Raw genomic sequence first — 26,244 nt, 5'->3', positions numbered from 1 at the left:
TAGTTTAAAAACTTTTGCGTGTATTCTTTGGGGTTTATTCGTGAGCCGTGGGCTTTGAGCGATAATTCCAAGCGGACCTCTAGTAGAGGCCCTATGGGCACAGTCTTTATTGCGTATCTTCAAAAATCTAACAAGATTCGCTGATGATGTTTTCTCTATTCCTATAGTTCAAAGTGTACGGTTTAGCCAATGGCCAAAATGTGGATCCCGGGGTCCAGAATAATAAAGTTACTGCGTAGCTGCTACTATAGACACTGCTATAAAATACTACTTATGTGATTATTTACTTTTGTGTATATAGAGGCAAAAGGTTTGGCCTGATTTTACACAAGTCAGGGAGGCTCAAAAAGGTTTATCTGGCAAATTTTCTAACCTAGTTGTTTGGCTATAGTTGGTGAATTTTAGATTCAAATCCTACTCATTTCACGGTTTTATACAAACCATAGTGAATTAACTATACAGGGTGTTACGGATTAGAGTATCGAAACTTTCTATATGCATTATATGGGTCTCTATGAGTAAAAAATGTCTAATAAACATGTGTCCTAAAGTGCTTCATTTCAGAGATATGGGCTACCAAAAAACTACCCAAAAAAAACCGGACACAGCCTTAAATCTGGCAAATAATATTCTTCCTTGAACCAAATTGTTTTCATTAAACTATCAATTGTTTTTTAACCGTGAGGCGAGAAACTTTAATAACAAGTGGCAAAAGTTCATTAATGTCCTTTTAGAAGTAAAATGAGTTTGAAGACAAATACAAGCCATTTTAATTTATTGTTATAGGTGGGGTGGCGGGGTGGTTAGCACTTTCGCCTCGCAGCAAGAGGAGCCGGGTTCGATCCCAGCTTGTGGCACTGGGTGAAAACTCGGAACAACTCCTTCCGCGTTGAGTTTGCAAGTTCTCTCCCCACTGGTTTATGGGGTTTTCCCCCGAGTTCTTCGGTTTCCCCTTCCATAAAAACTTGTCTAGGTTAACGGTAATAGTTAGTGTAGGGAGCTGTTGGCTCGATCTCGTGGCATGCAGGGCTTGCCACCACCCTCCTACGCATTGTAACCCGGCCACCTGAATTAAGGGCTTCAAAAGTCGCATGATGACTTAGACCTAAGGTGGTGCCTTGGGTATTAGCCTAGCTAATTATTTGTTACTCATAGAGACCCATAGAATGCATAGGTACTCTTACCCGTAACACCCTGTATATCTTTGATTATGTGAAAAGATCAGTTAGCAGGGTCAGGCGCCAAACCGTGCGTTGATATTTTGTGTCCCATGTTCAAAACTTCCTCCTGCGCCACACACACCTTGGTTCTATTAAATTTTAAATTGATTTTCTGTGCTCTTTTCAATAAAGATTCTAAATTTTGGTTATGATCAGTCATGGCCTCTTCAAGTGTATCCCTACAGCCATATACCAGGATGTCGTCAGCAATGTCCTCGACTCCCTTTAGACCATCTAGCAATTCCAACAGCCTTCTTTGTAACTCCTCTGGGGCGGACGAGATACCGAATGGCAGCCGACAATATCGGTATATCCCAAATGGAGTCCAGAAGGTGGTTAAATGGGAGCTTTCCTCTGACAATTTGACCTTATAAAACCCTTGTTTGGCATCCAATACTGTGAATACTTTGGCTTTTCCTATTTAATGGAGTACACTATCTATTGTCGATAACTGATGTTTTGGAAATTTTATAGCTTTATTTAGATACTTTGGATCGATGCAGAGTCTTATCTTGTTTTTCTTATGTAGTATAAGCAAAGAGCTAATGCAATTAGTCGATCGTGTTACCCGTTGAATAATTTCTTGTTTTTCCATTTCGTGAAGTTTCGCTTTTAATGGCTCCATTAGTGCAACGGGGACTCTGCGTGGTGTATGTTGTACGGGGAGCACCGTTGGATCTGCTTCAATATGGTATTCGCCAGGCAATAATCCAATACCGTGAAACGTCTCTGGGTATTTATCCAAATAATCGGATAAAACAAATAGATTAACCGATTCAATTTTCATTTGAAAAAACAAAGTACACATTACGAAAACGAATAAGATAAAGTTTTTTTTATTTTTAACTGAAAGGATATGTCTACTTTATTTATAGGATAATTTATCCAACGAGCAATATTTTTTTAAAGATAGACCTCCTAATTAGATAAGCTTAGTCGATGTTCATTTAGATTTATCCATGGATAATGGAATTATGAACATACTCGACACTTTATTTATATTATTTGAACGTTTTATAGATAATAGGGGTCAGAGGTGAAACGTATAAAATTACACGTTTCGATATAATTTTTCTTTTATCTGATTTGGTAGATAATAAAAAGGTATATTTTCATAAAAATGGATAAACCCATGAATATTTAAATAGACCTTATCTAATGGATAAAAATTACAAGAATTCCGAGCACTATTCTGTCGCATCTACAGTAGCAGACATGGGCCCCTCTTCCACTCTCCCTCTCGCGAATAACGCTCCCTCTAAAGAGCGATTTCCCCCCTCTTTCGACGCTCGTGGCGATCTCCCTCCCGTCAAAGAGGGACTTGCTGAAACTCGGGAGTTTCTGTTCCGCGGTCCCTCTGCCTCTCGCCGTTGAAGGCTCACGCCCGAGAGCGGAGATTCCCCTCTTTCGACGATCTTAAAGAAGTCCCTCGCGCGAAAGAGGGACGCTCTGAAAATTCTCGATTTTCCCTCTTATTGTTATTTCGGCACGCTTAGAAAGGCGGGAATTTCGAATTTCAATTTATTTTCTACTTTTAAGCGGGACGGAAAATCAAGCGTTTCGCGTATTATTATGACGCGTGTATATTAAATTTCGCTACATAAGATATTTGAGGTTAACCGGTATGTTCCTATTTCGTTTTTCATAACTGTAACGGAGGAAAAATATTGAAGACAGTATTAAGAAGACGGTAACTTTGAGCTTGCTCAACACGTCATACCTTTCCGTATACCCGAAACCAAATCCTGGCTACGCCACTGTGTGGGAGACCGGGAAAAACATTAATTTGATACTTTATGCTTATGGTCTTGGCACTATGTCGATTTTTCTATTCAACGTAAGCTTAATGTAAGTGTTTTGCCTTAACGGCATAATAATAATAATTATCAGCTAGGCTAATACCCAAGGCACCAACAACACGTCATACCTTTCAAAACATTTGCCATTATGTCACATCAAGAATGTATTTATTTATACTCAAGGAGAATGAATATGTCGAGATTATTTTTAGCGCTGCCTACGTTAATCAAGGCCCGTGCGCGCTCATTGGGAAGGGGGAGATTTTAGAGAAACGCGACGACTTGTTTTTTTCGCTACTCTGCCGTAAGATGGCTCTCTTTCCTGGCCCAATTTGAATTAGGTAAGGCGGGAAAAGGTGTAAGCTTAAATAGTTGTATAAATTATTGTATTGACTATTGAGCGATTGGAGCCCTGTTCTTATTAAAATAGCATATTATTAAAAGGAAACTTAAAAACACCACGTAATAAAAATCATTTTAAAGGCCTAGGTTTTCTTCTGCCTGTCACCCTGGATATTTACTTGCCCTCAACGCTCCCCTTGCATATACGCTTACCGCAGCACACCTTTTTGGAGAAGGTCCGGCGACGAAATGCGCCTTTCGAACGCCACGTTTTCTGCCTTCCAGTTGGTGCCCCGTGGAGATAAAAAAAAGTCCGCGAGTTAGCCCCTTCTTTTGACCCCCATCTTTTGTCATCGGCCGCTATCGTGTAGATTAGGTAAATTCCCGGAAAATCAACCTTCTCGGGACGAAAAGATAATCCCAAAATTGGCTGAGCGCGTACCAACGCTCATTATATAGTTAAACGTCCAAGGCGTTACCTTTACATTCAGGTGAGGGTCGTCCCTTCTTTGCGCGTAAAAAAGAGAACCAGATTTGGGCTATCGCTGTATTATTTCGGTTTTCTAAATATTTGAACTAAAACTAATCAGATGAAATACATAAATTAATAATAAACTTAAAAATATTTTCAATGACAACAATGTTTATCGAATCTATTCAAAACTATTCTTATATCCATTTAGGCTTTAGAAGCCATTATATTTCTCCAAATCTTATCAACATATTCAAATTTTTTATTCATCTACTTTCACACTGGCCGCGTGACTGTTCCAGTCTAAAACTGCCAAATTGGTCCTCATCTAAGCAATATCGAACTCTTTTGTCAACTAAACACGTGTTGTTGAAAGATTCTACAAAATAAGTGTGGTGCGCAAAAATGTAATCAAAGGGGGTACACGTTACTTTTCAAAATGAATTTCTTTAGAAGGGAAGCCGCGACGGGGTCTTTGATTATTTTCGTTTTCATAGCATAGTTGTCTACTTTACACTTGGATGTTTCGAAGCATTTATCGTGACGGTTTTGAAAATGTTTCACTATATTGAGCAGCAAGTCCTGGATCACCTTTTCATCACCATTGCAATTTTCCATGGACCAGTAAAATTTATTTCTAGTAGGCGCTGATTTATCAGTCAACTCGAGGTGCCACGTGACCCCATGGTTCTTTTTGGTTCCTTGGGTTATCGCCGTTACATCTTTCCCAATCGCCTTTGCCACTGGCCAGCGGTCATTTGAATTGCGCGTATCTTATCTGTACAAAAACGTATTTCATATGATGAATTTATCCAAAAATATTATTGCCCTAACGAACGGGGACAAAATGGTACGCTGGTTCGAATTCTAGGAATCTCTTTATTGTATGTAAAGGATTGCACTTTAGATGAAGCCACATCAGCCTTTATACTCACAGGACCAACCCCCCCCCCCCCCGCCCCACCTCACCCGTTTTAGTGTGGATCCCAGATATTCGTCGACATTTTCCAACGAATCTATCTGGGCACGGCCACTTCTTTGGCGACTCTTGGCGAAAACACCGGTTCGTGACCTTCCCAACGAAAGGCATAATCGAAAATCCCAAAAAGGGATTATCTCGCCTTCCACCTTCGTCTAGTTTATCAGAGAGGGAGCTCTCAAGCAATATTTAATGAGTCCTAAATTTATTCACAGAATATTTACTTTATAACAACATTTGGTAAACCGAATAATGCACCGATAAACTTAATTATCGCGTCAGTCCTTATTTCTAAAATATTATCCATCTGACAGTTAAATGGAAGCATAGTTTCTAATTAAACTAATAAAATTTCAAAATTTTACTTGTCTATGCTATCCCATTTACGCCGAATCCGATTTTGAAAATTTCAAACCGTTTATTCTGTATACCAATATCCCATATCTTGGCTTTATTTATTCTTACAAATCTGGTTCTATTTTTTACGCGCGAAGGAGGGACGACTCTCATCTGAATGTAAAGGTAACGCCTTGGACGTTTAACTATATAGTGAGCGTTGGTACGCGCTCAGCCAATTTTGGGATTATCTTTTCGTCCCGAGAAGGTTGATTTTCCGGGAATTTACTAGGGATGCACCGATATATCGGTAACCGATATATCGGCCGATATATCGGCTAATTTTTCAAATATCGGTATCGGCCAATATCGGCTTAAGCGAGGCCGATATTAGCCGATATTTCTGGTATTAGACATTTTCTAGTGTTTCTTTTTGATCGCTGTTGTAGGAAATAATTATTCGCGTCCAAAACGGTAAGGAATCATAAGTGGTTTTTACACTCCAAAAGCCTTAGATCATATCATTTTTTAACAGGTGGTTACGAGAGTAAACAAAAAAGCATAATATTGTGATAGGTAACTTTGTTAATATCGGCCGATATTATCGGCCACGATTAGCCGATATATCGGCCGGCCGATATATCGGCTGTACCCATATCGGTGCATCCCTAGAATTTACCTAATCTACACGATAGCGGCCGATGACAAAAGATGGGGGTCAAAAGAAGGGGCTAACTCGCGGACTTTTTTTTATCTCCACGGGGCACCAACTGGAAGGCAGAAAACGACGCGTTCGAAAGGCGCATTTCGTCGCCGGACCTTCTCCAAAAAGGTGTGCTGCGGTAAGCGTATATGCAAGGGGAGCGTTGAGGGCAAGTAAATATCCAGGGTGACAGGCAGAAGAAAACCTAGGCCTTTAAGCCATTTTAATCCTTAATTGTTGATTTATTACACTTTTAAACCTTTCTGGATTAAGGTTTATAGTTCAATTTTTATTTTATTTTCATAGACATCTGAAGTATCACGTGCATGATTGTACAATAGTGGTCTTAAATATTTTTCGAGTAGTACTTTTGTAAGTTTTAAACTGGCATTTTGGTGCTGAACTAAAACAATTTGACTACAAGTAGAAAGCACGACTACTATTGGTTGTCGTGCTTTCTACTTGTAATTGTTTTAGTTGGTCCATTAGTGAAATTAGTAGCCTGCTGGGGTACTTAAGACCTCCATTGTCGTGTTCTCTTATTAACTTCAGCAAAGGCGCATTTGAAACTGGCTGAATAAGTTTTTTTAAACAGTCGTAACATTCTGTACGCTCCTCTGCCACCTTTACAAGATAACCACCAATTAATGCAATTGTACAGTTTCTTTTAGTTGAATTTTGGGAAGATATCTAATCACAGTTTTTTTGGTTTGAGTTTATATCACGCAAACTTGAAATATCACATTTGTTAATCACAGTTGGTATTGCATGGGGTAGTAGGCGTTTTTTTAGCATGATAATACTAAAATATTCCTTTGTAAAATGCAGGCAACACACCTTAGATTCTCTGTTGGCAGCAAATTCTTTTATGTACTCACTGACATCATCAGTTTCTTTTATGTACTCACTAATATCATCACAGTCTCTTTTATTAAAAATACTGCAAATCCATTTTCATTGCAACGCTTTGTCTTTAGGTACAATGTGAAAACTAATAGGGTTTTCATTATTTTCCGTCCGGTTTCTTCTATTTCTCTTCTTTTTACTTTCATTGCAAGCAGGTACAATGTATACCACCATCGTGACGCCTTGGCATATTAATTATTATATTACAATTGCACTACCTTTTCACTCCTAAATGAAAATACAGTTATATTTTATCACGTTACAGTAGATCAATTAAAAATTAGACCAAGAAATATTACCTTACCTAATTAATACTGGATGTCTGGGCATCAAAATAGCGATAAAACGCTAATTTACGTATAAAACGCTAGCAGACGACGCAACCTAACTTTCTACAGAAAACGGCGGGAAAACTAGGATTTAAAATGTGTGACGTCACGCAGGTCCAATAAACAGCGCTCGCGGTGAGAGAATACGGCAACTTAAATTGCCAAAGAAAATAGGAAATGGGAGTCGCGCACGGGCCAGCGCCCAAAGGCGGGGAATTCATTTCCTCGCCTTAAAATTTTCGTCGATTTTAAAAGTAGATTACAAGCGAAATAATTAAGGGAAAATTATGAAAGTAGTCTTAAATAAAACCTGGAAACTTACTAAAAATCATATGAAAAATTCAAAGTTGAGTACAAACACTAAAATTATTAAAAAGTCTCCGAATTGCAACACAGTTAGGAAAACAAATTCCCGTAGGAAAAGCATTAGGGAGAAAAAACAATTTTCACGAAAATTCGTCCTCTTAGACTCAGTTCGCAGAGCCACTTGATTTTTGAACCCCTCCTCTTCTATGGAGATGTCCGCTCCTATTGACTGAACGCAGTATCAGTCACGTGCTTCCTCCATGGTTAGGGCCTCAACGTGTCCGTCGATAGTCTCGACATAATACATTCTTGGTAACATATTACGAGTCAAAATAGTAAATACCACATAACCTATATATTTTAAATTATTATTATAAAACGGTGCTTTACTGTCATCATCGACGTACCATGGTAGCGGACATTGGAAGCGACCACGAAACGTAGTAAAACAACTCGTCAAATATTAAGTAGACATAATGACAAACCATTCCCGGCGGTCAGATATAAATACTACCAGAAATTTTATATTATAGGATATACACTTGGAATATCTAAGGTCTCCTGGCTACCTAATTAATAGTAGAAGGTAGTGATATCACGCGTTTTTCCCTATCAACATAAGTAACATAATAACGATAAGTATGACAATGAACGAGAATTACAACTGATTTTCACAGTTATTGAAGGAAAGGAAATTTAAAGGATGACTGGCAGAAAAAACTAGGCCTTTAAACATCGGTATCTCGCTTTACTTTAAATTGCTAAATGATTTTAGCGTATTCATGGTGTATACGCTTTTAACACTTAAATTTTGATTAATACCACGATTTTTAATTTGGGGGCACTTAAGCCGATAACCCAACTGGGGTTCCCAATATCCAAAAAGGATAATATTTTTATCGGCTTAGAAAAAGAACTGCGAATTAAAGGTATAAAAGAAAACATTTTCTTATTAATTTATTAATATAGGAACCGTTTTATTTGCCTAATCGAAACAATGAGATCAATAGTTCTTTTTATAAACTAACTTGGCCTTCTTGTTTAAATGTTGCTCTTACGTCACAGCCTCTTATTTTCACAAGCCTACTAGCGCGCGCTACAGTCGCGAGGAATATAGGTTTTTCTAGCGCGCACGTGCAAATCGCTCGTGCGCAAAATATACTAATAAAGCTGTGTCTTGTGACGTAAGAGCAACATTTTAACAAGCTGGGCAAGACCACTTTTTATTTTATAAAATCAACTATTATCTTTCACTATTCAAAATCTACTAACAGTTTTAACAAGTACTATAATAATCGACAAAATTTTACTATAGGAGCTTTCCTGGAATTTTAAGAGGCGCTATTAAGAAATTTTAGGGGGCACTTCAGAAAGGTTTCACGTGGCTCAAGCGCTGCCTAAAACACCCTGGCGACGCCACTGCTGACTACACACTAATTAAGTTGTGTCAGCTCATACTTTCGATATCAATTTGCGTAACTCTTCAACCTATGTGTAATTAGCTTAATCAGAATATGTAAGTGGCTTGTTTTATTGTTAACGTTTTCTCACGCCACCAATGATCTTGTTACCTTATTACCGACGCTTCATCAAGAATAATACTGGTGTACCTCTCTAACGTATATGTAAGCTTATTTCTACTATTTTAGTAAACCTACTCCTTTACTGCCCAATACATTATAAGTTAAACCTTTGTTTCAAAATGAGAGTGGCCCTAAAAAGGGCCGTTTTTTTACTTGATTAATTATCAAGCTTTAAGCGCTTCGTTGGCGAAGAACTCGGGCTGCGGTCCAGCTTTCGCATTTTTAGGGGCCGTCTCCTTTTCGACACGAATTTAACGGTTACGGCGGGAGGGCTGGGATCACCCAAGGTGTTGAGGTCCCAATACCGCGGTGGAGTTGTCGGAGTCACGAGAGAGTGACGCGCCCGGTGTTTGGACATATCATTCATCCGCTCCCTTCTCTTCTCCTCTGGCAAATCTAAGTACCACTTTAAACGAAAAGACAGGTTAATAATATGTTAATAAAAATAATTCAAATGAAAACTAATTTTATACTTTTTCACAAAGCTGGCAGGCTTGTCCAGGGAAAGTTGCCTTTCCTGCCTTGGTCCTTGGAGCTTTTTCCTTAAACTTGTAAGGTACTGCCGGTTCCACGTGTCTCGGCAACCTATAGTTTTTATTTATTTATAATAATACATATTTGCAGATGTTTGACTTTAGTTACCATAACACATACCGATCAAACTCCGATAACTTGGAGTAGTCGATTTCAATTCCTCCTGACGGACAGTGCCGTCTTTCCCATTGGGCCCGTTGGGCCCTGGCCCAGGGCCCCGAGATCAAGAGGGGTCCCCTCAGGCCCAATAAAAAACCATTCAATATTAAAAATTTATCTTTGAAATAACGACTAAACGAAGGTATATCTGTGCCCTATTTTTGTATTTCACTCAGACGTTTTATGACGACGGGCGGACAACGTCGCCACATTTTTAGTCTAAGCTGATTTCTACCCTCGATAATTTGTTTTCCGTCACCAACAGTTTTGTGGACACAGCCTATTTTTATATAATAGTAGGCCAAAATGATTTGAATTAGCTGTTCAACTGAAACGTTTCTCTAAGTAAGTTTAATAGCATTATGGACAGAGTGGGAAATAAGGATTTTTTTTAAAGTGGATAGGTGACCAGTGACTCACCTGGCCTAGAATAAATTGACTGGACCACGAGCAGTGCACGTCGTCTGCTACATTAGAATAGCGTGTTTTAACTCTTAACCGTTTTTAATAGCTTGAATTCTAGGGCTGTGCGAGTACTCGAACATAATCGATTACTCGGAATTTTTTGAAGTCGAGTACTCGAACTGGACCTCGAATAATTAATTGGAAAATACTCGTCGATTATCGATTACCAAAAATTGCATAGTCAAGTACCTGATAACTCGATTAAGCTGCTGTAAGTTCAAAAATGGTTTTTGCAACTTTTTGGGGTTAAAATAATAAATGGTACCTACAAGACGTAGAAACAACAAATACTTTGAATGACCTTGGGGATGGATCACGGTTTTTAATACGTACTGAGCTTGCACGGTTTTTCTCCAAGCAATATTATTAAGTTTTAGTTTTGGATGTCGGCTGGCGTTAGAACTTAGGACTCTTGACTTCCTAAGCAATATACGGACAGACGATACATTAATAATTTTAAAAAAAAATTATATTTTTTATTTTACTATTAATTACTATAATTAGGCTAGTCTTTTATATCCCACTTCAATATTACTAGACTCGAATACTCGGTGAAAATAATTTCGTACTAGATACCCGGCTCGTTTGCCTAAAACCAATACTCGCACAGCATTAGTGAATTCGAATTGGAATGTACTAACATGCCGCAGCCGCCGTTACACAGACCTTTATTTATATATTTATATTTACCTCGAATTAATTAAGTGGTCCAGTGGACCACTAACCCCCCTCCGATTTAATTAATAAACTGGTCCGGGCAATTATTAAACTGGTCATTTGCTCACTGCCATCGCCTTATTTCCCACGCTGATTATGGAACCGATTTGTGTGGTCGTGGGATTTCAAGAGCTTGTTTTTTTTATAAACTTCCAAAAGAATGTAATAACTTAAGTCGGTAACGTCTGCTATCATACACAAATATTTTCACATAGTTTGAGCACTATGGGATAATTGTTTTTCTCCGATGCGTTTCATGAATGGTAATTAATTTTTAAATATAAAAGTTTATAAGAATTATTTTTGTTTTTAACTTTTCTACAGTTATTTATTTCCATTCCTAGGTGCTAGGCCGACTTTGTTACTTGCTAGGCCTATGCCATCGTTTCAGTCTCACTGTCTGCCGCCTGCGTTTACTTAAACTGTATTTCATATAATGGGGTCTAGGGATAGCTATAGGTAAGCTCGATGTTGGAAAATTTGCTGTAAGTTATAAGCCGATAGCCGGTGGCAAAATTCGGAGTACAGAAAATTTTCTGTAACGATAATTCGGCACAGAGTTAGAAGAGATATTGGGAATATCTTAAACACATTGCCCCTTCTCTGGAGCTTAGACTGATTAATTTGAAAACTTCTGTTACATCTTTAAAGAAGTAAAATCAGATAAAGTGTCTGAGATAAATATTACTAAACACATTTTTATTGTAAAAATTATAGATAAGTTGTTTTAGAAGATGTGGTTTAATTTTATAGAGTATATAATATACGAATATATTTTATTCACAACTTCGGCTATGGCCGCCATTTTGTGCGGGAGTTTTTTCTCTATGGGAAAAAGCATAGGTGACGTCGTGCCACGTGATACTGAAATCACTGTATACACCGAAATTTCCTAGAGGCGAATATTTTAGGAAAGTTCTAGATTCATGGGGTGCAGTTTCGAAGGTGAATAGACCCATAACAAAAGAGGGGCCGCAGACGAGGCTTAAGTGAGACCTGTGGACGGAACATCCTGTTTGTGACGTTTTGAACCACGTGACCGCCATTGAAATATACAGGCGGAAGTAAGGAAACGGATGTTCCGTCCAAATACTGAGTTGCCAGGTAAAAATGTAAATTTTCGGCCCCCCAACTTTCAACATGGGTCTATTTGGCGGCCCCCACCACTTTTTACTATTCAACCGGGAGGGCTGGTGCCATTCCTATAAATTAAGGGGTACAATAAACCCCCCCCTTTTACGCCACTCGAGGGGCCCCCAAAATTAAAAGTGCCAGGGGCCCAACAGTATGTAAAGACGGCCCAGCTGACGGAGGAGAACCAAATCCCCAGTACTTCAACGTGGAATTCCAAAGTTTAATAGGCGAATTGCCTTGCATTTGGCTTTGCCTCTGCTGGTTCGTTCATCTATTAGAATTAAATACGCGATTAAGTTATACGGATTCCGTGGAATGATATTATAAGTTTAAGTTACTTACCTCGGTTGTCACGAAGGAAAAAAACGACTTAAAATATCTTAGTGGGAAAATACTAAGTAAAACGCTAAAAAGAAACACTAAGAAAAACGACTGAGGATACAATCAGAGTTGCCAGAATAATATTTTAGATCTCGCACAAACCAACTTTAAAACTAGCCCAAATTCCCGCACAAGCCAAAATCTGATTAACCCCAAAAGAGCCCAAATTCCCGCCCAAGAAAAATTACCGATTTCTGCTATAGAACGGGAATTGGCGCGTTATTTGAAAATAATTTTGGAAAATTATTGAAAACATCACAGTTTGCAAAGCTGGTTCCAGCTTATATTTTCTAGGAACGTTGATTCCCGTTATGAAGGATGGGGTTGGAAACGACTTTCAATTTTAAAACATATTCTAATTTCGCAGTAAAAATTAATATAGAAATTTAAAGTGGGGATTATTTTTCGATTAATATTGCAAGTTTTCATTTCATTTCCATCTAATTAGAAAGTAATTTTGTGAATTAAATTAAGCTTAATTTAAATAAGTAATATTTTGAACTGTGTCTGAAGCCTTTAAAAATGAATAATAAATCATTTTAGGTAAAATCACTACACTAGATAATGCTTTAAGGAAACAATGCTTAGTTAAAACTGCGCCATGATATAAAATTCCGACCTAAGAAGGTCGTCCTCTGTCTCTAAAGCGCTTTAACTCCCCCCCCCCCCGCTTAACATTGAGAGAGGCAAAGAAAAAAAAGAGAAATCTACCCCTTTACAAAATAGCCCTAATCCCTTTTCACTGGGAGCTTTCACCACTATCTGCAGCTGGGGTCCAGACGCGAAGACGCCTCTTGATTTTCGAAGCTGGGATTTTAAAAACCAGCGTCAAAATCATATCCAGTCTATTGTAATCATAAGAGGAGTTTCGAAAGGGGGACGAGAGCGTATTTTTGGCACGCGGGTTGCTTGACCAAATACACGGAGGAGGCGATCGCAATTTATTAAGTTACCTAAACGTCCGAGTGGAATGTTGGAAAATGGGGGAGGGGCACGGAGCTTGTAGGAATAGGGACACTAGCCACAAATTGACCACAGTTTCTTAACTAAGCTTATTTAACCTCAAAAGATATCCTAGTAAAAATCTTATGCTAGCTTATTTAAATGTTTATCGTCCTATCAGAAATACATGAATCGTGTATTTCTGGTCCTATGTTTTAAACTTAGGCTTATTTACATGTTTATCGTGCTAAGTTTTAAACGTAAGCTTATTTAATTGTTTATCATCCTGAGTTTTAAACGCAAGCTAATTTAAATATTTCTCGTTTAAACAAAAGGGAAAATAGGTCTGAAAAGAGCATTTTCGATTGTAAACACACTATTAGAGATGAGTCGGGCCGGCAATTTTAAAGCCCGACCCGATCCGCCAAAAACTTTGATATTGAAAACCCGGCTCGGGTCGGGTAAGCCCGCCTTTAGCGGGCCCAAGACTCATCTCTAACTACTATTTAAAGCGAAAAGCATTGAAAAGGTTGTAATTGCAATATAACGTAGTCATGCTTTATGACAAATTTTATATGGGGTTGAAAACGGGATAAGAACCGGGCTGGTGTGGAAAGGGCTTAAGAAAAGCGAAAGTTTCGTCCACAGGTGATAGACAGACTTCGCGTCTCCTAGCGCATTACAAATAAGAAAGGGGAACTCGGCATTGGGATGGGCTATTATTGTTAATATCCCGATATTTGTTGAATTTTTATTATATGCACTGACGCCCAAATATTTCGAAATATAGAAAAGGAAGTTTTTAGGCTTATAATATTTATATATATTTAGGTTATGTGAATTTTATTTTAACTTTGCTATGAAATTAAATTCTTTTAAGTGATATGAAGCTCTGAAGAGTGGAACATTCGATTATTTCGCAGGGAAATATTAGAAACTAGCCGAGAAGCCCGTCCGAAGGTGCTTGGATTTTTGAGGAATTCCGTTATATTACTGACATAATTTCTTATTAAGTTTTTAGTTTGATTCTACGCTCATTAATATTGGTGAAATGGCTTCCCGCAAAGTAATCTTATAACTTCCGCTTTTTTCATTAGTTTATTATTTATAATATAAAAGGTATTAAACACATTTTACATCCGGTTAACGTATGAAAAATTAGAATTTCTATTTATATTGTTGTCGGAAAAGGATTTTTAACGCGTTTTGTTAATAGTTTCGAGGATCTTTAAGCTTGTGTCTTAGATCATTGAAAAAATTAATTTCAACAAAATTTTATCAAAAACGATTATAGTTTATAACAATTGATTGAAATAGATTATTTGTGAAATATCGGAATAATATATAGATAAATTGGTTTATTTAAAAAAATATATTTTAGTCAACAATGATCAAAATTCGAATTAATAGATCAATATGGACAAAATTTTACAAAAAATCTCAAAATAGTTTGAAATAAAATATAGTTTTTCAAAATTGATAAAATTTAATAAATTTGTACCAATTTGATCAAAAGCAGAAGTTTTGATAAAAAGGAATGAATTGAAATTTATTAGTTCTGTAAAATTGGATTAATATATAGATAAATTGTGTTTTTTGAAGAAATTGATTTTTTTTTCTATTTGGTCAAACTTGAAAAATTGTTAAAAATGAATCAAAATTAGCAAAATTTAAAAATTTTTAAAACAATATTTTATATCAAACTATTTTGGATTTTTAGTAAAATCATTGTAATTTTTTTAATTTAAAATTTTGCCCTTTATGATCTATTGATTCAAACTTTGATCATTGTTGACCAAAATATATATTTTTTCAAATACACCAATTTATCTATATACTATTCGGATATTTTACAAATAATGTATTTCAATCAATTCCTATCAATTATAACCGTTTTTCATAAAATTTACTGCTTTTGTTATAGTTTTTCACGCGGGGGGGGGGGGGGGGAGGGGGGACCCTAGGAATCGGTCAGATTTATATTTTAATTTCAATAGGAAAATCTAAATTTGTTGTTGTCAAAAACATATTTTGCTGCTATGGTAAAACGGTTGCTCATTGAATAAATAGGCGAAACTATAAAATAAATTTGGTCTTAGCCAACTTGTTAAAATGGGAAAACAAAATCACGTGACTACCATTTCACAGCCAACTTCGATTCGGTAACTCGTGGTTATAGTTGGCCGTGCGAGGGCTAAGAAAAAATTATTCCTTCCAGATACTGCAGACAGCTAATTAACTTACACTTTTCTATTACAAAATGTTTTAAATAATAATAATAATTAGATAATTTAGAAAATTTAAACCGCCATTAGCAAAATAAAATGAATAATAGTTAGAATTTCGTAGGATAGATGGCGCTGCAGTTCTCCACAAAGTCATGTGACTACCATATTTTCATCCCCCCTGGACTTTATAGTCTCGCCTATTCCCTTGAGGATTTTTCATGATACCTGAAGGTCTACCAAGCAATGGGTCACATTTTCTTGTCGATCTCTGTATCTTCGAGGCTTCTTTTAGTTTTTACTAAGTTTTTCTTCAGCTTTATTGGCTTTAAGTTTCGTTCTTCGAAGTTTTGCTTTTAAATTTCGTCTTTCAACAATATTTATTGCGGGATTATTATTATTAATATAGGAAAAAAACAACGATTTTTAAAAGTACACAAGAATGTTTATTTAAAATAATTGACCCGACTAGTTTCGGTCGCGTTAGTGCACCGTCATCAGGTGTATGACCCGTTTACATTAGTACCGTTTAATTTATAACCTAGTTTTTTGATTTTTTAGGATAACAATTTTTTCCAATTATTCAACCTATCAATTCCTGGTCCGTAATCGCGATTTAAACATTTATTTTCGTTCGTGGATTTTTTAATAAAGTAAGCTTCTGAAATATCTAATTCTATTGAATTTTTACAGTGTTTTTTAAGTGTGGCATTCTCAAAATTAATTACATGATTGGTTTGTGATACATGGGTAGCTAAGGCGGATTTTTCAAATCGCTTATGTTTAACGTCAGCGTAATGTTCTTTTATACGTTTTTTTATACTGCGTTCAGTCTGGCCTATATATTCTTTATTACAGTCACATTTAATAATATATATACCTGATTTATCTTCTGTTTTTATCGGGTCTTTCAGTGATTTTAAACGATTAGTTAATTTGTTCAGAGGTTTAAAAGCAATATTACAGTGTAGCTTGCTTTTTAAATTATTAGCAATTTTTGAAGATAACCCAGGGTAATATGGTATACAAATGATCGGAGATTCCTTGTCAAATGGTTTCAAAGTAGTACGTTTAGCTATATCATTATGGTTAACAACTTTATTAACCGCTAAATCGATGATGGAGGGAGAATAACCTCTGTCAACGGCTACAAGTCTAAGGAATTCCAATTCTTGACTTAAATTGGTTTCATTCGAACAAATGTTTAAAGCTCTGTACACTAATGTATAAAAATATGACATTTTTTTAGATAAATCAGGTATATATATTATTAAATGTGACTGTAATAAAGAATATATAGGCCAGACTGAACGCAGTATAAAAAAACGTATAAAAGAACATTACGCTGACGTTAAACATAAGCGATTTGAAAAATCCGCCTTAGCTACCCATGTATCACAAACCAATCATGTAATTAATTTTGAGAATGTCACACTTAAATTGACACGTCGGGTCAATTATTTTAAATAAACATTCTTGTGTACTTTTAAAAATCGTTGTTTTTTTCCTATTTTAATAATTGTATTTGCACAAGTAGCTAGTAAAAAAAAAAAATTATGGAGATACCAAAATGTAATTATTTAAAGTTCTCTTGGTATTTTTACTTTTCATTGGGTTTAAAAAGGCCCAATTTTAAAAAAAAACTTTTTTGCGTTATTCAAAATTAACTTTCTTGTTGTTTAGTTATCTTTTTATTTAAAAATCAATCTTTAACACCCAATTTTATTAGTACGAAGCTACAATTTTGTTTCTAAAAATCTAAATTTTAGCATTTCTAATCGTCTTTAATTGCATGCTAAAACTTAAATTAGCACCTTTTTCACGGCATATAATAATGCAATTTGTAGGTCTTCCAGTAGCAGTAGTCGAAAGCGAGCTTCTCCCGCGGTTTCGAATGACAAGCCTCTGGTAGTTTTAAAAACTATGGAAGACAAGTTTGCCAAAGGAAAATATGGAAAGAAAGGGGTCCATATGTACTTTTCGTACGTGGGCAATCGTGTAGAGGAGGATGGCATCACGCCCTCAATCTCGGTTGTTGCGTCTTGCAAGACTTGCAAGAGATAGATTACAAGAGGTACAAGTAGCGCTTCCAATCTAGAACGCAGAGAACACCTCTATTCCAAGATCTCAAAGATTACGTCGTAGCCGCGCTCCTTGATCCTCGAGGAAAATCTCAATTATTTCCTTGTAAAATAATTGAAAAGTAACTTCATTTTCATTTATTGTAACTAAAAGAATGGTGTAATTTTATAGCAACGGAAGAGGAGGGCGAAAATTTCCGTTCTCTTGGAGAAACAGCCGCCATCAAACTTTTGGCAGAACGGGCGGGTCGCTTTTCTCGGGCAGAGATTAATCCAGAAAACCAGACTGCGGAAGATCCGCATCCTTCAAGGGGTCTTTGGTCCAGATTGCGTTCCAATCGGTCTTCGGAGCCATCGACCGCCGTTCAGGAGTCACCAGCTTTCAGGAGCGAGGTTTCTCGCTATTTAGAAGAACCAGAGAGAATTCATATAGGGAGTGGAAAGTACTGCCTTCTGTAGTGCAATAAAGGATGTCGCTCAAAAAAGGGGTCGAAGAGGGGTTAAACTCGAATTCTGGCCACTCTGGTTTCCGGTCACGTGACAATTATTTAAAAACAAAATTTCTGGTCGAATCCTATTGGTTGCAGCGGAATCATCTCTGGTCGAGTCCTATCAGTCCTATGAATTCTCTCTGGAAGAACCTTGCCAACCAGAAGAGTGCGACGTTCTTTTTTACTGGCGGACGTACCGAAAAAAGTACCCAATCCTAGCCGAATTGGCGAGACAGGTACTCGGAATTCCAGCCGCCATTTCAGACGTTGAGAGGATGTTTTCAGTGGCCGGATCTATTATGAGGTACAGACGCAGTCGGATAACGCTTTCGAATGTTTCTTACCTCCTTACGTACAAGGAGTGGGTCGAATTGGTGGAAAAGGAAGTCACGGTTGACCTACCATTGTAGGTGAGGCGTGGACTGGGAGTCCAAAAAAAAACGGCCCTTTTAAGGGCCATTTTCATTTTGACAAAAAGGTTTACCTATTATGTATTGGTGAAAAGAAAAAGAGTATTTTTACTCCAGTCGTTAAGACAAAACACTTACATTAAGCTTACGTTGAATAGAAAAATCGACATAGTGCCTTGACCATAAGCATAACGTACCAAATGAATTTTTCCCCGGTCTCCCACACAGTGGCGTAGCCTGGATTTGGTTTCGGGGAGGGCACACAATGAAATAAAATAAACAAATAAAAAATTGTACCTACAACCATATGTTTCGGGGGTGTGCCCCCCCATGGCTACGCCACTGCTCCCACATACGCTAATCAAAGTTATTTATTTCACGAAACATATACAAGACGCCCGTTGTGTATAACAACAGTACTGTTGATATAAGCTTACGTTTTTATGGTTTTATGGTTTCGCAAATCAGTGGCACCAAAAGCGACATAGGCCCAAAAGTGTGTCAGTACGGTATAATGTTTAACGGGAGATTGTCGTGAAGTAAAAAGAGGGAGTGGGAGAGGGGGTTGAAAATTCGTCATCAAAATTTGAAATTTCCTCCTTTTCAGTGCCGCCGAGTGAGGCGTTTTAGAACGTATGTCTACGGGAGAATAAATCGAAGAGATAACATCGCGCCAGACCATAGACTAAATATACCGTTTCTAGTACTTTTCTAGTAGGTTATGTAGTCTATTGTGAGACTAGCTCTCAGTAAATATTTTAACGGGCGCAATGGTAGATTGGACACACTTTTGGGTGCACCTATTGCAACAAACACAGGGAGAACGCAGCTAACCTTTATGCTGAATGTTTTACGGGCGGGGGTTTTTTAGCTTGGTTTTGAAAACGGCGTGCTAACAAACCTACTTGGGCTCGTGGCGCCGAGAAAAACTATCAGAAACTAGATATTTCGGCACAGGCGGAAGTCAAGCATATTTAAGACACTTGGGGGCTCTGTGCTGATAAAACATCTTGCGTTACGCAATAACTGTGAAAATCAGTTTCGTTGTAATTCTCGTTCATTGTCATACTTATCGTTATTATGTTACTTATGTTGATAGGGAAATACGCGTGACGTCACTACTTTCTACTATTAATTAGGTAGCCACGAGACCTTAGATATTCCAAGTGTATATCCTATAATATAAAATTTCTGGTAGTATTTATATCTGACCGCCGGGAATGGTTAGTCATTATGTCTACTTAATATTTGACGAGTTGTTTTACTACGTTTCGTGGTCGCTTCCAATGTCCGCTACCATGGTACGTCGATGATGACAGTAAAGCACCGTTTTATAATAATAATTTAAAATATATAGGTTATGTGGTATTTACTATTTTGACTCGTAATATGTGACCAAGAATTTATTATGTCGAGACTATCGACGGACACGTTGAGGCCCTAACCCTGTCACGCTAAGGGGGGGGGGGGAGGAAAAAGGAGGCGGACTTATTTTTTTGCGTCCTCGCAGCAGCGTTAATCGCATCCGTAAACGTAATTTTTAAGAACCAATGAGATTGCAGTATTATTTGATTTTATTAAAGCGGAGGAGCATACCGGGGGGCCCCAACGGGTGCAACTGGAGAAACGCTAAAAATAATCTCGACATATTCATTCTCCTTGAGTATAAATAAATACATTCTTGATGATACATATTGGCAAATGTTTTGAAAGGTATGACGTGTTGAGCAAGCTAAGAGTTACCGTCTTCTTTAAGAGTATTTTTAATCCAGTCGTTAATGTGAAAGCATAGTGTGAAACGTTGTTTCACCCGTTTGGTAGAATTTTGATTTCCTATACGGGAAAAATCAATTTCTGCGTCAAAAGACTTCGCCGATGAACCAACACACTTACATTAAGCTTACGTTGATTACCTATGTCGACATGGATGGAAACCATAGTGTGAAACGTACTTATTTCTCCTGTTTTTTTAGTATTTTGATAACCTAGCAATATAGTGGCGTTCAAAGACTTCACCTGAATAAATGGCTTTAAAGTCGCTTGATGACTTAGGCCTAAGGTGGTGCCTTGGGTATTAGCCTAGCTGATAATTATTATTATTATGTCGTTAAGGCAAAACACTTACATTAAGCTTACGTTGAATAGAAAAATCGACATAGTGCCAAGACCATAAGCATAAAGTATCAAATTAATGTTTTCCCCGGTCTCCCACACAGTGGCGTAGCCAGGATTTGGTTTCGGGTATAGGGAAAGGTATGACGTGTTGAGCAAGCTCAAAGTTACCGTCTTCTTAATACTGTCTTCAATATTTTTCCTCCGTTACAGTTATGAAAAACGAAATAGGAACATACCGGTTAACCTCAAATATCTTATGTAGCGAAATTTAATATACACGCGTCATAATAATACGCGAAACGCTTGATTTTCCGTTCCGCTTAAAAGTAGAAAATAAATTGAAATTCGAAATTCCCGCCTTTCTAAGCGTGCCGAAATAACAATAAGAGGGAAAACCGAGAATTTTCAGAGCGTCCCTCTTTCGCGCGAGGGACTTCTTTAAGATCGTCGAAAGAGGGAAATCTCCGCTCTCGGGCGTGAGCCTTCAACGGCGAGAGGCAGAGGGACCGCGGAACAGAAACTCCCGAGTTTCAGAAAGTCCCTCTTTCACGGGAGGGAGATCGCCACGAGCGTCGAAAGAGGGGGAAAATTTCTCTTTTGGGGGAGCGTTATTCGCGAGAGGGAGAGGGAACGCGGAACAGAAACTCCGGAGTTTCAGCAAGTCCCTCTTTGACGGGAGGGAGATCGCCACGAGCGTCGAAAGAGGGGGAAAATCGCTCTTTAGAGGGAGCGTTATTCGCGAGAGGGAGAGGAAACCAAAATAGTCAGTTTTTGGAATCGCAATCTCCCTCAAGAGGGAGAGTACGGCAGTCGCGAGCGCTTACCGTTTTCCCCATCTCTGCATGATCTACAAGATTGGAGTCTTTGCAGATTCTTTTGAGCCTAGGCCTAACTCTTCTAGGCTTGATATGGGTTTTAATAACGCTGGTGGAATATCCCACTTCGACGACTTGTACCATTTTCGGAAAGCGATCACTTATTGGTCATTTTCCCGAACCTTTTATTTTTCTAAATTACTCATAATTTAACTTTATCCGCACAAACCGAGCGATTTTATAAATTTCAGCTACTTTGGGCTGACTAAAATTCCGACGCAAAAAATTCCTTCTCAATTTAGAGGTTTTCCATTGGCTTAAATAAATATGTTACTAGCCAATAGTGTGACTCCCAAAATTACTAGGATGAATAAAAAGGTTAAAATCTAACGTAGTCCACCTTTTTACTGGTTCGTGGTGAAACAAACCGTTAGTGAAGATTTTTGAATGGAATAAAGGTACAGTGGCATACTTATGAGTAATGATGTTACATATTCAAAAAGGTTATATTGCACAAGGGGGAAAAATAAAACTGTATATGAAATTGCCAAATACCGCCGGCGATATACATCCTTTTACCTAAGAGCAACAAACACAAGGAGAACGTAGCTAGCCTTTAACACGCTAAGGCAGTGTGTCAGAATTTATAGCCCGGTGTACCTAGTAGCAGAGACCATACCACTGGAGGCCCAGCGTCCACCTAGCCCGGACAGGTGACAAATCCAGCATGGGTAGTAGAACCCTACTACTGATGATCGCACCTTTGACGCAAGCCACTCAACCCAGCAGAAGGTGCAGCAATGGGTGGACCAATCCCCACTTCGCACACAGCTAAGGCAGTGTTGAGTACAAATTTCATTGGACGAACCTTAACGCTGAACGTTTTACGGGCGGGGGGAAAGACAATTTCCGAATTTTTCCCTTCCGACGGCAGCAGGCGCTAAATCGTCTACTCTAACCAATGAAATGTTTGTTGCTCCTAGCTTTTACATGCGTATTCCCTTGCAATTTTCTTTCATTCACGTCGTACTACCACGTAGCTTTACTGTTTAAATTACTTTTGCCTCGAAACGGGTCAGTGATGCCAGGTCACGTAAATGGAATTTCCCTTTCCGACCCTTGAAATTTACCTTTTAGGACAAAAATTTTCCTAGTTTTCCAAAACACTAAAAACAATGACATTTGGCTTTATTTGCGTAAAACAATTACTTGGGACCAGGGCCGTAGCTAGTAGGGCTTCTAACGGTGATCTGCTGTCTGTTGCTTTCACAGACAAACTGGTTTTTATTAATCCGACACCTTTAGCAGATAGAAGGTTTTTTACTCTAACGGCATTACGCAGATACGCTTTTGCGCTTATCCGACGAACCTAAATGGCATTCACGGGTTGATCTGTTTTTTAAATTTTATCTACAACCCACTATAACAGCGGATATACTTTTTACCTCTCCGAGGGTACTATGTAACCTAGGAGGGGTTATACAATCACCGTGTCTGTGTGTGTGTCCAAGGATCCTATATGTTAGAAGGATAGGTAGCCCTCCGGCCAGCCCGTGTTTTCGATATTAAGAGAGCCTCTAAACGTGGGACGTGTTGTTTCTATTCCCTCAAGGACAAATTTTGGCGGTGCTTGCTCCAAGATTTGTCCCTGACGGTATCTAAAAACGGATTCTCTATCGCGCATGACCCACCGACGGCGCTGTCATTTTTCGTCCCTCGCCTCATATCCTTCTAACATATAGGATCCTTGGTGTGTTTGTCTGTGTGTGTGTTTCGGGGCCAAGCGTAATGCGTAATCACTGCGTACGCAGGTTCTTTGATTCTAAATTGTGGCAAAACTGCTGTGATGGTGAGCGTTAACGGATAATATTTGCGTTTGGGGTTTTTTGGTGTTTTGTTCGTCAACGCTCACTGTCACGACAGTTGTGACTTGGTAGTCTTTTTCGAGATGTTGCGATTGTAATGTGGATGTGTATTGTGCACTTGTGACGTGTTGTGTTTTTGTGATGTTTGTGTTTCGTTTGCGATCTACTCTCCAACGTCTATGTATTGACTTTTCGGACGGACCGTATGCTGATGGTTACGATAAACTTCTCAACGTCCATAAGGCAAGGTGTCCACCAAATACGTCCTATTATCAATTTGCAATCGCATCGGACGGGTTTTGCATGGTAGATGAGTGCTCAACCAATGAGCCACCGACGCTTGTTTATATTCATAGTATATTTTATTTTAGATATTTATTAATTGTGAAATGTGTAAAATTATTTATTTTACGTTTAAGTAGGAATCGAACCCGGGTCACTTTGTTAGCACCCGGACGCCTTACCGATGAGCCATTGACATCAATATGGGTATAGTACGGAAGAGTACAATACTTCGGTAGATATCTTTTATTGAATTTGGTTTTTGGGAGGGGTTATACAATCATTGTGTCTGTCCGTCTGTCTGTGGGTGTTTCTGTGTGTGGGTCTGTTTGGGCTGCGAAATACCAGTTAAAGCGAGATAAAAATAAATGTTATATTTGTTTGGGTGGGAAAATTATAAACACCTTACGTAGATGTTTATTTTGTTTTTGTTTCTGTTACTTTAATGTTGAGCTTTGCCTACGTTATTATTTTGCTATTATGTCACCTGCTCTATTTACGTCGATAATGAAGAATTGTTAACTATTTTGTGGTTTCTTCTTTTCACCCTTGCAAACAGAATTAACAATTTGGACCAAATAAATTTTCGATGTAGTAGCAACGGGATTAAAATCTCGTAAATTTATTGTTGGGTGTGTTGGTAAAATTTCTGGGCTGTTTTGTTCATCTTTTTTCTCTCTAGCCATGTCAATAAAGTATCTAAAAAGATTCGCTCAACCACTGGTATTATCCTACGCAACCTCCTTTTTCGTTCCCCCAAAGTAATTCAAACTCTCTACAAATCCCTTATTCTTCCCCACTTAGACTATTGCTCTCCAATCTGGAAACCCTCCCTTTTATCTGACATCACTGCCCTCCAAAATGCTCAAAATTCTTTCACTAAACTCTCTCACAAATTTTATCGTCATCCTGCCCCCACCCGCTTGCGCCTTCTTCATATTGACCCTGTCCACCTTCGTCATAGCGTTAACAACCTCTGCTTACTCTATGATTTTTTCCATAATAATTTAACCTTGAACTTTTCCGATTTCTCTCCATAAATATCTCCTCTACTCGTGGTCCTTCCCTAAAATTAGGTAAACCAAGGGTTTCCTCTGCCCAGCGCCAAAACCATTTTTATTCCGGGGTCATTAACGACTGGAATTATCTCCCACAGGACATAGTTTCAATTCCCAATCACCACACACTTCGCTGCCATGTATCAGATTATCTACGTAACAAATGTCTCCATTAATTAAAATTGCTTTTCACTAGTCATAAGTTTTATTTTCTCAAATTATCCTTATCATATTACTCAACTTTCAAACAAATTTAATATATATTTTTTTAAATGTTCGATTTATTACTCCTTCCTTCGATCAAAGATAATTTAAACTCGTACCCTAGATTCGAAATCACTCTCTCGCGCGTTGCCGATAGCGTTTACCCACTTCCCGCTGGAACTCAAAAAATTCGCTCCATAGTTTTCGCCTTACCGCAACCGATGGAGCCCGATTTTTCTGAGGTCACGAGCCGGAAAAGGGTAAACGCTTCGTAACAAAACCGTCAATGGGAAAGCTCTCAGTATTCGAATCTAGGGTACGAGTTTAAATTATGCAAAGTGTCCAGCCTTATAGATGCGCCAGAAAAGCTCAACCTGAATTTCAACTATTTTTTCCAATAAACCTGCTTCTTTTATTTGACAATGCAAATTTATTCTAGAAAGTGAGTCTCCGAGAACTTCATTAATTGGCAAATTAATTACATTAATAGCACTTGACACTATATTGTAGTTAATTTTAGCTCCTAAGCCTTGGTTGTTCAAACCGGTTTGTTTACTAGAATAATGGCCGTCGGTTTATCATACGTAGAGCTAATTATACGACGGCATTATCGGCATTTGAGATTCGATGACGTCAAATATTACGTAGGGTACGGATGACGCAATATCTGTGAAACAAACCGTTAGTGAAGAAATAGAGCTAGTGGTATAGTTATGAGTAATTATGTTACATATGCTAGTACAAACTATGATTTTTATACTGGTAAAATTGTTCATAGTTTTTATTCATTTCGAGATGAAAATAAAAGTAATATTTTCTTCTGGACATTTGTTATTTTTGTCCCAAGCAGGACCGTAGCTTGTAAAAAATTGTGCCCGGGGCGAGTGAAAATTAGGCACCCCATAATATTACTACAGAAAGTTTTATATTTTGGCGCCCCTAGACCCTAACTTCTAAGTGGCACCTGGGGCGGCCACCCAGTCCGCCCATGCCTAGCTAGTAGGGCTTCTAACAATCATCTGAATAGGGCAATCTGCTTACCGTTTCTCATATCAGATATATTTCAGATAAACAACTTGATTTCTCTGGCAACCTGCCCCCTTTTTTATCTGACCTATAGCAAAGATAATCTAGACTACGTACCCCAGATTGGAAATGCGGCGAGATTCCTACGGGCTCCCGTCTAACCACACGATTCCCTAGTTGCGGGGGGCAATGTAATAGCGAGGGGGTAAAAAGTCTGAAAAATTCAGTTCGGTTCAGTTTTAAATCTCGTATCTGCGGTCGGTGCTGAGTGCTGGCAGTCTAAACAAAAAAAATCGGGACTCGAGGACGAAGCCCAAGGGTTCGACCAGTTTGATTTGAAGCGTAAATTTTCATTATTTTACTGA

General features: G+C 38.1%; 1 protein-coding gene across 1 annotated transcript in view; it reads right to left on the bottom strand.

Moving 5' to 3' along the window:
• LOC149925297 (ubiquitin-conjugating enzyme E2 J2-like) overlaps positions 1-21,472 on the bottom strand; it is a 28,946-nt gene extending 7,474 nt beyond the window's left edge. Inside the window, exon 1 of the mRNA XM_090159770.1 lies at positions 21,454-21,472. The gene's annotated coding sequence lies outside the window, so the exon portion shown is untranslated. The remainder of the gene's footprint in view (positions 1-21,453) is intronic.
• Between the last annotated feature and the right edge of the window lie 4,772 nt (positions 21,473-26,244).

Source organism: Leiobunum rupestre, chromosome 10, assembly GCF_980474605.1.
Source record: "Leiobunum rupestre chromosome 10, qqLeiRupe1.1.hap1, whole genome shotgun sequence".
In the NCBI taxonomy this organism is placed as follows: Eukaryota; Metazoa; Arthropoda; class Arachnida; order Opiliones; family Sclerosomatidae; genus Leiobunum; species Leiobunum rupestre.
The sequence above is the reverse complement of the archived record's forward strand: the minus strand, read 5'-3'. Positions and strand labels throughout refer to the sequence as shown.